Source organism: Phalangium opilio, unplaced genomic scaffold, assembly GCF_054372755.1.
Source record: "Phalangium opilio isolate 3A_F unplaced genomic scaffold, DU_Popi_V2 ptg000078l_1, whole genome shotgun sequence".
Taxonomy (NCBI): domain Eukaryota; kingdom Metazoa; phylum Arthropoda; class Arachnida; order Opiliones; family Phalangiidae; genus Phalangium; species Phalangium opilio.
Window position 1 is genome coordinate 4879006 of NW_028324186.1, and position 12736 is coordinate 4891741.

Consider the following 12736-nt stretch of genomic DNA (forward strand, 5'->3'; position numbering starts at 1 on the left):
TTTGTACGCATTCTACGTCAAAGAAAATGTACACAAGGTTAGGCTGAAAAGGTCTAGTTTTTTAACGGAAGGCACTTTCAGGGGTTTATCTTTGATAACCTGGATATAACATAAGTGATTACTGGGCTGATATTTCTAACAGACCTGACAAAATATCTCCCCACACGTATGCGTTTCCGTTCTTCGGGAAAAATCAATAATTTTTAAGCAATCTTTACAGTGAAAAAGACGTTCACATAGGGACTTTTTATTGCTTGAAGATGCTAAGTGGCTTTGATAGCAATCATCGCCTAAGAATTTTCGTAAACATGACCCACAAGCTATCTTGGGGCTTTGGCAGATAATGGGTCTCATGCAACTAAAACAAAAGTCATTACATTTATGAGATTGTATTCGCCAATAGGGTACGAGACATTTCTCGCAAAAATTATCATGGTTGAAAAGTGGTTTTAATTTTGTAATAACGTTATAATGATTATTATCATTCAATAAAAAAAGGCGGGGCCTAGTATCATCGGGATCGTTTTCGCCTAAAATCAAGATAGGGACGCTATTTTCGAATTTGTATACGAAAATCGAATATTGATTTAAATAAATTTTGAACTTATTAAAAGATTCAGCCGTCCCACACTCACTAACCCTTACGTCTGCCTTACGGCATAGCTCTAAAGCAGCTTCTTTTTGCGCTTTATTTCCTGGTTGTTGAATGGTTAATTTGAAAATATGCACTGAACGCCCTCCGGTGACATTAAATACGATTATGTATAGTCCATGTAGATCTTTAGTTTATGGAATATTATCGGCTGTATGAGTTGATTAATTTTGGATTTTTGTAGATTGTTGGGCGCTAGCCATGAATTAACAAATTAACTTAAATGATATAAATAAACTTAATTTATACTAACTTAAGCCACGGAATTATTATTTAATTAGAATTTCCAACAAAAATGGTAGCAGAGCGTGGTTGCGAGAAGTAAACAGTAATGGACTAAGGCTTAAGTTAGGGATACTATTAAATGCGATTATGGCGGCAGCGGAACCTGGAACGTTTTCTTTTCCGAAATTAAACCATGGAAATTATAAAAGATGGAAGGCAGATATGCGAATGGCGTTACTGGATTTTGGTTTGTGGAAATTCGCCGAAGGGACAGCGGTTCAACCTAGTGCAGAGGCAAGATCGGAGGAGATTGAAAGGTATGAGACGAGAAGTGAACGTGCGTTGTCGAAAATAACTCTTGCCCTCGATAATGAACACAAGGATATTATTGCACATTGTAAAACGGATAAATAAGCATGGCAAACTTTGCAAGACGTTCATGAACCGAAAACCATGGCTAGGATAGGGGCATTACGTACTGAATTTGTTAGCCTACGGTATACACCCCCGGAAACAATGGCTGGTTACATAGCAAGGGTAGCAGCGGTTGCTGAACAATTGAAGAATGCTGGAAAGACGGTCCCTGATGATGAGATTGCTCATCAGATGATCTATAAGTTACCCCCACAGTACGCGATTACGGCTAATATTCCTTATGGACTGGATAAAGCATCATTTACGTCTCAGAAAGTGAAATCCTTATTATTAGCGGAGGCTGACCGTTTAAAGCATTTAGAAGGTGATGACGTCGTGACGACGCAAGCAGGATATTCATCTACAATTAAAGAGACTCAGAACATTGCAGTACACAATAAACAAGGGCAGAAAAGGTGTTATCGTTGTAACAAGCTTGGACATTTTGCTCGAAATTGTAGAGCGAAGCCAGCCCGGAATCAGGATGATAGCAATAAAAGAGATAGGACACAAGGAGGAAGAAAAGATATATCCTTCTTATCAGCGATGCTTACGGTAGCAAAATCGGATGTATGGATTTATGATTGTGGAGCGACCCACCATTTTTGTACCAAGAAAGAATGGATGTTTAATTACCAAGAACTATCTACCACAGTTGATACGGCAGAAAAACAAGCTAAAGCGGTGGGAAAAGGAGACGTGGCTTTAATGGTTAATAGCCCCTCGGGAATAAGAAAAATATACTTGCGTAATGTTTACCACATGCCACACTACAAGAGGAATTTAATATCCGCCCGCATGATTGATGAAAAAGGCTTTCGATCTGTTATTAATAACGGTGAAATCAGAGTTTACACACCAGAAGGGCCATTACTTATGGTATCAAAGCTTAAAGATGATAAGTTGTATGAGGTAGATGCCTATGCTGAAATGGTTGAGGAGCGTCAATGTCATGTTAGCGTGTCAAAGGAAATGGGCATATGGCATCAAAGGCTTGGGCATCCCAGTATTAATCGCATGAAAAAGTTATCACAGATGGAGATGGTGTACGGGTTGCCAACGCTGAAAGGAGATTTGGGTGTCTGTGCCTCCTGCAGACTATCAAAAGCGACAAAGGCCGTCTGTAAAGAAAGAAGCTCCATTGTTACGAAGAAACCTCTCGAGCTTGTTCATAGCGATGTGTGGGGGCCATCACCGGTCACAACACGAGCCGGAGCAAAATATTTCATATCATTTATTGATGATTTCTCTCGACTGGCCATGGTGAACACAATGACGTCAAAAGGTCAAGGATTTGAGTACTACACCATTTATAAAGCATGGGCAGAACGACAAACGGGAAATCGTCTACAACGACTTCGAACAGATAATGGCATGGAATATTGCTGTAAGAATTTTGAGGACGATTGCATTAAAAATGGGATACAGATAGAAAGAACCAACATTTATACACCGGAAATGAATGGCATTGCTGAGCGATATAACAGAACAATCATGGAAGGGGTTCGTACACTCATAGAAGATGCTCATTTACCTCAAAATTTGTGGGGTGAAGCTCTCCATGCATATGCGTATTTGGCAAATCGTCTACCTCATTTGAAAGGGGAAAACAAGGTACCAGAAGAACGATGGTCCGACAGAAAACCATCCGTACGACATTTAAAGAGATATGGTTGTCTACCTTACCGAAATAAACTAGAGAGACGTGCAACACCAGGTGTTCTTGTCGGATATGTCTTAAACACTCGTGGCTACCGGATCTGGTTACCAACAGAGAAGAGAGTTCTTGAGACGAAGCATGTTAAATTTGATGAAACAAAACTGGGTATCGACAACATTAGTGGAGCGGATGACATCTTTGATCCGGTGTATAATGATCTCTGGCCTGACCCAAGCAATATTCTGGAAGACGAAGGAGTAGCAGACGAATTGGACGTAGTCGTAACAGAAGAAGATAAGATAGAGCAGGCCAAAGATATGGAAAATGTGAAGCCCCGTTGGAAGAGAATAGAAAGACCCCGGAAAAAGGGATCGGAGAAGGGAAGAATCGATGTAAATTATTATGATCAATACAGCGAAGGGGCTAAACTACGCATTCGCTCGCAGGACGAAATGAGAAGATACTTACAGGACTATGGAGAAGTATATAGTCCTGAACATTTTAATTTTAAGCCGACAGTGGAAATTGCACCAAACGTTATTGAAGCCCATTGTATAGAAATTCCATCAACCTACGAACAGGCTACAAACAGTAAAGAAAAAGCAAATTGGAAAACGGCTATGGAAACAGAACTAACAACTATAAAGGAACGGAATGTATGGGAACTAGTGGAGAGACCAGATAATAGGAGTATTATTGGAAGCCGCTGGGTCTTTGACGTGAAGCGTATGGCATCTGGGGAGATTGTCAGATATAGAGCAAGATTGGTAGCTCGGGGATTTACGCAGAAAGCGGGACAAGACTATTACGATACCTATGCTCCAGTAGTTAACTTCACACTGGTTCGATTGTTCATTTTTATATTTGTGGTATGCTTGAGATGGGTACATATACAGGTCGATGTAAAAGGAGCATATTTATATGGCAAGCTGGACGAAGACATCTATGTAACGCAACCCATTGGATTTGTGGAACCCGGGAAGGACGATTGGGTATGGAAGTTAAAAAGAGCCTTATATGGGCTAAAACAAAGTGGCAGACAATGGTTCTCTGAATTAGACGCTACATTACTCATTTTTGGATGTACGCGACTAAAAGCGTGTAATTGTATATACACCTATGGATGTGATGCACTAATTATAGTATATGTTGATGATATTATAATTTTGGCCAAAACACTAGACGTGAAGAATGATGTTACACGACTGCTCAATAACCATTATGAGCTTACGTTTCTCGGAAATTTACATTATTTCCTTGGTGTGGAATTTGAGTTCCTACAAAATGGTTCGCTACGAATACATCAAGCAAATTACATAGAGAAACTCAAGGGGGAATTCAAGATTGAAGAAACGAGTAAGAAGTTGCTAGTTCCACTTCCAAAGGACATCATCTTAACAAGGAAAGATAATCACACAACTACAGACTCGATAGAACAATTGTATCGAAGATTAATAGGATCATTGAATTACCTATCCCAACATACAAGACCTGATATAGCGTTCATTGTATCAAGCTTGTCACGGTTTACGTCAAGTCCTGGGAAGAAGCATCTAAATTATTTAGAAAATGTATTGAAATATGTCTTTGATACCGCAGAGTATAGCTTAACATATATTCCTTCGAGCAAGCTCAATTTAGAGGTATACTCCGACTCATCATGGGCCTCAGATGTTGATGACCGGAAGTCGACAAGTGGGTTATTGGTCAACATCAGCGAGAACCCCATATACTGGAAATCAGTTAAGCAAACAGTTCTAGCGCTTTCCTCAATGGAGGCAGAATATGTTGCCATGGCTGAAGCATCAAAAGAACTTGTGTGGATCAATCGTGTCATATTGGAAATAGAACAGCTCATTGGCAATGCTAGAGATGAGCATCTTCCAATTATCAAGTGTGACAACCTTTCCGCGATATATTTTTCGAAAAGTTGTATAGAAAATAACAGATCAAAACATATAGATATAAAATTTCATTATATTCGCGATTGTTTAACGAAAAGATTGTTTAATATTGGATATGTAAATACTAACGATAATTTAGCCGATTTATTTACAAAAATATTACCGAAAAGAAAGTTCCAAGAATTTTGTCTTAAACTAAAGTTATGTTAAAGAAATGCATATTTATCTAATTAAGGGGGAGTGTTGAATGGTTAATTTGAAAATATGCACTGAACGCACTCCGGTGTCATTAAATACGATTATGTATAGTCCATGTTGATCTTTAGTTTATGGAATATTATCGGCTGTATGAGTTGATTAATTTTGGATTTTTGAAGATTGTTGGGCGCTAGCCCTGAATTAACAAATTAACTTAATTTATACTAACTTAACCCACGGAAGTATTATTTAATTAGAATTTCCAACACTGGTCTTGCCCTAGATATAGCTTCGTATTGAGTTTTTAAGAGCTTCTGTTGTATCGTCTGTGTAACTTCTATGCGCTTTAGCCACACAAAGGGATTTGGCTAAACACAGGTTATCTGAATTGACTATACGTGCAATACCACGTCTATCTCTACAGAAAAGATTGAAAGGTTTAATGCCTCGGGCTACCGCGAGGGTCTTGCCCTCAGGCAACCTTACAATGCTAAAAATAATTTTAACAGGACCTAGGAAAAATGCTTCCATTTCGTCATCATAGGGAATAACACTAAGTTGGTCAAAAATAATATTAGGGTCGACTTGATCTAATCGTCTAAAAGATAATTCTAGTTCGGATCTGCTAACATTTGCCGCACTCTTTAAAGTAATTTGAACGTAATCTGTAGGCTTGTACCTACTAAGAATGCATTTGGTTACGGTACAAATACTATCGACTGGATCGTCGGAAACTCTAAGAACTACCTCTCGACCATACATGTTAAAATGTTCGTAAAATTTCTCACTTTGTCCTAGTATCTCGCAAGAAGGTACGTTGTCAATAGGTATGGGCTGGTCCGTTTCTCCTCCTCCCCATTGTACGTCGATATCATAGTCAGAAAGCGCCTCTTCAGAACCGTGCTCCCTAGGTAGGGTATCGTTCAATAGTGTCTCCTCTAAGGGTGGTCCTGGGTCCGTTCGGTCTAAAAACTCGGCTATCTCTTTGTCATATTGCGAGTTGTTGAAGTCGGCGATTTGAGCTTCTTGTATACCACGCTCAATTTCTTCCTGTCGTTTCGCTAGACGATCTACATATTCGGTTCTTAAGGGACCAGGAATTAGATTCCTTAGGTTTTCCAATTCTTCTAAGTTATTACAATCCTCTGGTCCTCGAGCGACTGTTTTCATATACTCAAGTAAGTCGAGGCAAGCTTGAATAGCATTTAAGTCAGCCTGTACTACGAGTTCTGGTAGAGTCTGAGGTCCGTACAACGGATCTATTCTCAGATAGGCGCATAGGAAGAAATAAAACTCGTAAATCAAACGTAACGGCCAGGGTCTATTTATAGTCAGTTCGTTCAACGTTGTACGGAGAGTTTCAGGATCCATGTTTAACTTTCGGTGTTTGAAGATCGACTGCGTATTTTGATCATTTCCTAAGCCGCTTTTATACTAAATTTCTTAATAGACACGCCCACATTCCTCAATAATATAACAATAGCCTGATTTATTGCCTCCTCAGTCACCAGATGTTTTCTCACAATGCATTTCTGACACACGCCTGTTAATAGTTTACCGATTTTATAACAAAAGAACGTTGGATTTGCTTTATGTCAAATAAATTGTCAAGAAAAGAGTGGTCTATAAATAGATTTTTGTTACAAACGCAACAAATAAGGGGCAATACTTTATTGGGGTAATAAATAAAAAACATGGTGTGTAAAAAGTTTCTAGTGAGTCTCAATTGTGAAAATATCCTTTGTTATCTTCAAGTCTGTTAAATAATAACGTTCCGAATTTCTCTAACAGGTCATAAAAACCCTTGTACACTTTTCAAAAAAATTGTACCTTAAGTTGTGTAGGCGAGAAGTCAGCCTACACAATTAAAAAAAGCAATGAATCACAAAATAAATTCCGTTCATAACAATTCCGCACGGGTCAACCACCTCCTAAAGCCCTTGCCTTTACGTGTTTACGGAATAGGCAATAAAATATTTTTAATCAACCAGGTAGCAACTAGGCATTTAAATATAACATGGATCAAAATGAAATGTTTCTAATAAATAATTTATTTAATTTATTAAACTATTAAATTAACTTGCAAACCACAACCTGTTTATTTATTACCTATTATATCAGAGGAAGGAATACATTTTTTCGATCAACCTATACGGCCAATCCCACACGTGGTGCGGGCACCCACATCGGTAACACGTTAGATTAAATGGTGCTGCCGGGGTAGGCAACAATGCCCGACCCTGGCCAGACGGAGGAGGAGGCGTCGGCAACAATGCCCGACCCTGGCCAGACGGAGGAGGAGGCGTCGGCAACAATGCCCGACCCTGGCCAGACGGAGGAGGAGGCGTCGGCAACAATGCCCGACCCTGGCCAGACGGAGGAGGAGGCGTCGGCAACAATGCCCGACCCTGGCCAGACGGAGGAGGAGGCGTCGGCAACAATGCCCGACCCTGGCCAGACGGAGGAGGAGGCGTCGGCAACAATGCCCGACCCTGGCAAGACGGAGGAGGAGGCGTCGGCAATACGGCAACCGAAGAAGATGGTGTCGTCAACCGTCGCAGGAGTGCCCCTCGAGAAATACCCCGAGAAGGCACCCCAGCAAGGGTTGGAGCGACACCAGGACTAGGTTGTACATTCGGGGCGGTAGAAGTAGTTACCGACACTTTACGTGTCGAAACCGGTGGTCTTGGTGCTACCGTTAATATGTCATCATCTAAGTCCTCGTCATCATGAAGATGCAGCACGTCCTAAATTGTATAAAATATTGAATAAATAACCGACACTTCACGTGTCGAAACCGGTGGTCTTGGTGCTACCGTTAATATGTCTTTGTCATCATCTAAGTCCTCGTCATCATGAAGATGCGGCACGTCCTAAATTGTATAAAATATTGAATAAATAAGGGCAATTTAACGAGCCATCCGGGTTATTTCCCAAGGAGGCGCATAAATCGCTTTCTTGAATAGTCAAAGTCCTCAATGGCTAGTTGAGGGTTCGGGAATTTTCGTAAATGCTTCGCCACGTCGTTCCGGGATCTTAACATGATCCGGCGAGGCCGAGGTGTATAATCTATATCTATATAAATCAAAGTCCTGACTGACTGATTGACTGACTGACTGACAGACAGACTGACAATCAACGCCCAGCCCAAACCACTTGCCCTAGAAGGCTGAAAATTTGCAGGAACGTTACTCATAAGTAGTAGGCGCGTACTAAGAAAGGTTTTTCAAATCCGCCACCATCTTAAAAAATGGCGCCCAGAAATGTAAAAAATATTTTTTATGCAACAACGTCCGCGCGTTTCAACCGATTTCGCAAATATTTAGTACACTGTTTTCCTTTAACCTGTAGACGGGCTGAATGCTCTTTTGGGCTCGATTTGTTGCCATCTTTTAAAATGGCGGCCAGAAATTTAAAAACCCTTCTTTATGGAATAATGTCCGCGTGGAAAGTCATAAAAAAAAGGTCCCGATGGGCTGACGGGCAACGCCGAGTGCCTTCGCTCCTAGGGTGCTACAAAAAATTGGTCATCAGTAAAATCTGCCCATTCTTTGTATCATTTTGATGGAAGTTCTTATTACACGCGAGCGACGCCGCGGAAAATAGCTAGTTCTTTCTTGAATTTCATCTTTAAAAAAAATAGTTAACATTTAAATTTTACAAAACATTTTTACTGTTTGGATTGAGTTTAATATTAAAACATTTATGAAAATGAATGACCTTATTTAAGATACCCACAATGCCATAATTTTCTATTTTTAATTTCATAACTGTGTTTTAAAAGTTTTATTTTACACCGAATTTACACTTTAAATTGGCCACAAAAACTCAAGGTAATAGAGCTCTCTTTTGGGTGTTTTTATGGTGTAAAAAAAGGGTTTTCTTAAATTTCACCCTTTTAACACGTTTTTAACACTTCCCTTTCTTAGAGTGTACGTAACTTGACCCCTATTCGGAGAGTTGCACTGTCAAGGCTAGGGAGCGCGTTCGACGACAGGAAATGTCAGCCACTAACTAAACTCCGCGGACAGGTTATGGCAGCGCCCACAGTAATACCTCTCGCAAATCCAGTATATCATAAGTGAACTAGATATGTTCCAAAAGTTTGTCACTAGTTACTGAGAGCTTGTCATGAAGTGACGTAGTTCATAGATTCTCGTAAAGCGACGCCTGGTGAGGTGCTGTCAAAGGCATCGTACAAACTTAATTGGAAGATGGTCTAAAAACCCGCGTGTAGTCAATTCTCATGTTGTTGTAAAACAAGTTCAGCTAGCTAATTGGACCAAGTCATGTTGCGACTTATTGCCACTTATCTAACGCCTTCACAATGCATAGAGGGGTGGTGGCTAGCCCTTATGCCACAGCTAACCGACAGCGCCCTATACTAACTATTACCGTTAAACTCTCAGTAAGTCTCTAGAAGCTTTATCGGAATCTATGACGTTTCACCTTGGTCACTTCATGACAAGCTCTCAGTAACCAGTGATACTTATCGAACATATCTCGTGAAACTATGATACCATTTCATAGGTTATATTTGGCTTTGAAGTAGAATTTTACCTTCAATTACTTCACTTGCTACACTATTTCTAATTTTGCAATCTGGATGTTCAAAAATATATCTTTTACATCTTTTTCAATGAAGTCTATACCTGGAATTGAAGGCAAGGAAATTGACAGTAGACGTATAGACGAGAAACCCGATATGAGAGATTTTATGGCGAGTGTGTCGAAGGGAAAGGGGGTGTATGTTGTCTGGAATGATGAAATAGATGATGTCGAAAACTACTGCAAGGAAACTCTAACGAAAGAAGATGCTCGGCCATTCTTTTACAAGTCGCCATTTCCCATAACAACGGTTTCTGCGGCGCTTCAAATCAAAATAAATAATTCCATCGACAAGGACATGCTGGAGAACATTAATAAGATGTAAGAGCACCCAAAATTGTATTCTTTTTTCCCTAACGTGCAGCCTTTTAGTCGGCGACTAAAATCTAAAATGTAAAGGTTGAGAGATAAGGACTTGTTTTAAACTGGACATGTGACCAGTAGAGCCCAATTATTTAAATAAATGTACTGAAGACAAGCCTGGCCAGAAGGCCTGTAGATCTCCAAACATTTAATTTTTAAGCAGGCTCAACTAATTTTTAAAGTGGACATTTGTCCAAGGCCACCGCCTTATTTCTCAGCCTTATTTGATCTGTAATTAGAGATTTGCTTATAATTATATCTGAAAAGGACGATGTAGTAGATGGAAGAGGCGTATGGTGTTAAAAATTTGTCCCAAACTAAATTTAAATAAACACAAATCAAAGGCTTTGCGAGCAGTCTAGTTTTGAGGGAACATATTCCTTGCGTTACCATTTACCATAAGTTCATAAGATATGTTCCATAAGTCTGTCACTGATTAATGACACCTTGTCATGAAGTGACGTAGGTGAAACGTTATAAATTCTCGCAAAGCGACGTCTGGTGAGGCTCTGTCAAAGGCTTTATACAGACTAAATAAAAAGATGGACTGCAAAGCCGAGTGTACTCAATTCATACATCGTTCTCGAATTAGCTCTCAGTAAGTTTAAGTAGTGTCATAACTATGGAACATATCTTATAAAAGTATGATCAGGAATGTATGGAGGGGCTGGAATGGCTACGGGGGCTCTCGTTGTACCCTTGACGGTGGAAACATAAGGCGAGTCCATTTTTTCTTAGAAGTGTAGCTCCTCCCCCTACGTCTGTTTAGCTGTCTACCGAAGGCGAAAAATGTCATGACAGAAAAAGCATGGCAGAATTGACCTTTTAGATTTTTACCTCTCCGAGTGACGTATGTAACGGAGAGGCTCTGTAACGATCGTATGTGTCTGTGTGTCTGTTGTTACACCCACGTGACCGCGTTCGCAGTTTCCAAATCGGAGCAAACGTGTTCGCCATTTCCGAACTGCTTTCACAGTCACGGAAAAGGGCTCCTCTACTTGAGTTCTCACACCACCATCTTCTGGTCTTTGTCCATCCCACACGGCCCCCAGTCTGTACTTACTGGCTTCTAATCACCACCAACTTTTGGTCTTCGTTCATCCCACATGGACATCAGTCTGTACATACTGGCTTCTAATCACCACCATCTTCTGGTCTTTGTCCATCCCACTTGGTCACCAGTCTGTATATACTGGCTTCTAAACACCACCATCTTCTGGTCTTTGTCCATCCCACCTGGACACCAGTTTGTACATACTGGCTTGCAAGCACCACCATCTGCTGGTCTTCCGTCTATTCCACATAGACACCAATCTGTCTCATTGGCTTCTAAATCCATCGTCGTCGTTTGGTTTAAGACATTCGCGGCGATAAGCTAAGATTAGGAGAAACGTCTAGCCTCCCTAGGTTTTCGCAATTGCGGTTGTTCTTGCTTTTAACTGTAGTTCGACACCCTTATATACTACCTATTTGATTAAGGCGAAGCATCCGGCGAATGCTTCATTTCAAACGCCAATATTAATCAAGTCTCTCAAGAATGTTAAATTGTTCCTTATCGAAGCGATGTAACGCTCAATAAGGCGAACAACTAACGAAGAAAATATTTAATATTAATTATATTTATTTTAATATTTAAGATAATCTTGTTTCTCAACTCAAAATTAATTCGGAAAGAGTTAAAAAGCAGTCTGTGTGTGTCCGTCCATTGTTACACTAGTGCGTCGCGTTAGCATTTAGCCTTGTGTTGATGTGTTAAGAAATCATACAGAACCTTAATATTCCCTTTTTCTATAATATAAAGTGATAATGTGGAAGTAGTTTTCGTAATTACGATGCCTTTAGTAGTTTTGTAACTTGAAAGCTCTGTTTCATTTTGATATTCCAAGGACATTTTTCAATATTACTATTTGAAATGGCTGTTTATATACTACTTAATCTATACTACATCTGTAAATAGAATAATCCTTGCTTTAGTTATATCAAGAAGAACGCATATGTTTACATTCTGTCGGTTAAATCAAGTATTATCCATAATAGGCCTTGTGAACTAAAGAGTAAATAATTGAGGCCCAAGTTGTAGTAAACTATGCGTTTTGATTTTAGTGTCAGTATTGAAGAGACATTAACTGTTCAGAGTGAGCCGAAAGTTAAATACACGTTTAAATAATCAGGTGTAGATATTATATTAGAAGAAAAGATCATGGTGGCAATTAGACCAGTGAAAGGGCTAATGGTAAACGGGTATTAGCTACGGAGTTTTCATTCTTTTTATGGTGCGCAAGACTTTCAGTGCGTCTAGAAACAAATAAGCTTGATGTTATTGAACCTTAACACGCATGTTGCAAACTAAGAACAATGTTGAGGTGAGACAAGACGATAGTGTTTACACTTCAAACCAGTTGTGAATGTAGCTATGAGTATATTGGGTAAACAGATGAAGCAAAGACAATTGGGCCTTTTCAAGCACATAAAGTTTATATCTCTCCAAAATTTATACACTTCATTTCCTGTTCTTTGCCCCATTGACTGATTTCCATGTGTCCAAGATTTATCCTTATTTGATGTAAAATGTTGTCTGCTTTACTGTATATTCACAATGATTGGAATACTGCTTCAATAATTTGTAAATTTTTACTTCAAAAAAAAGAGAAATATTTCCATATCTATGTAAATAAGTTTGTAGTAGTAGACCTCTTGACTAGGAGAGGTAAT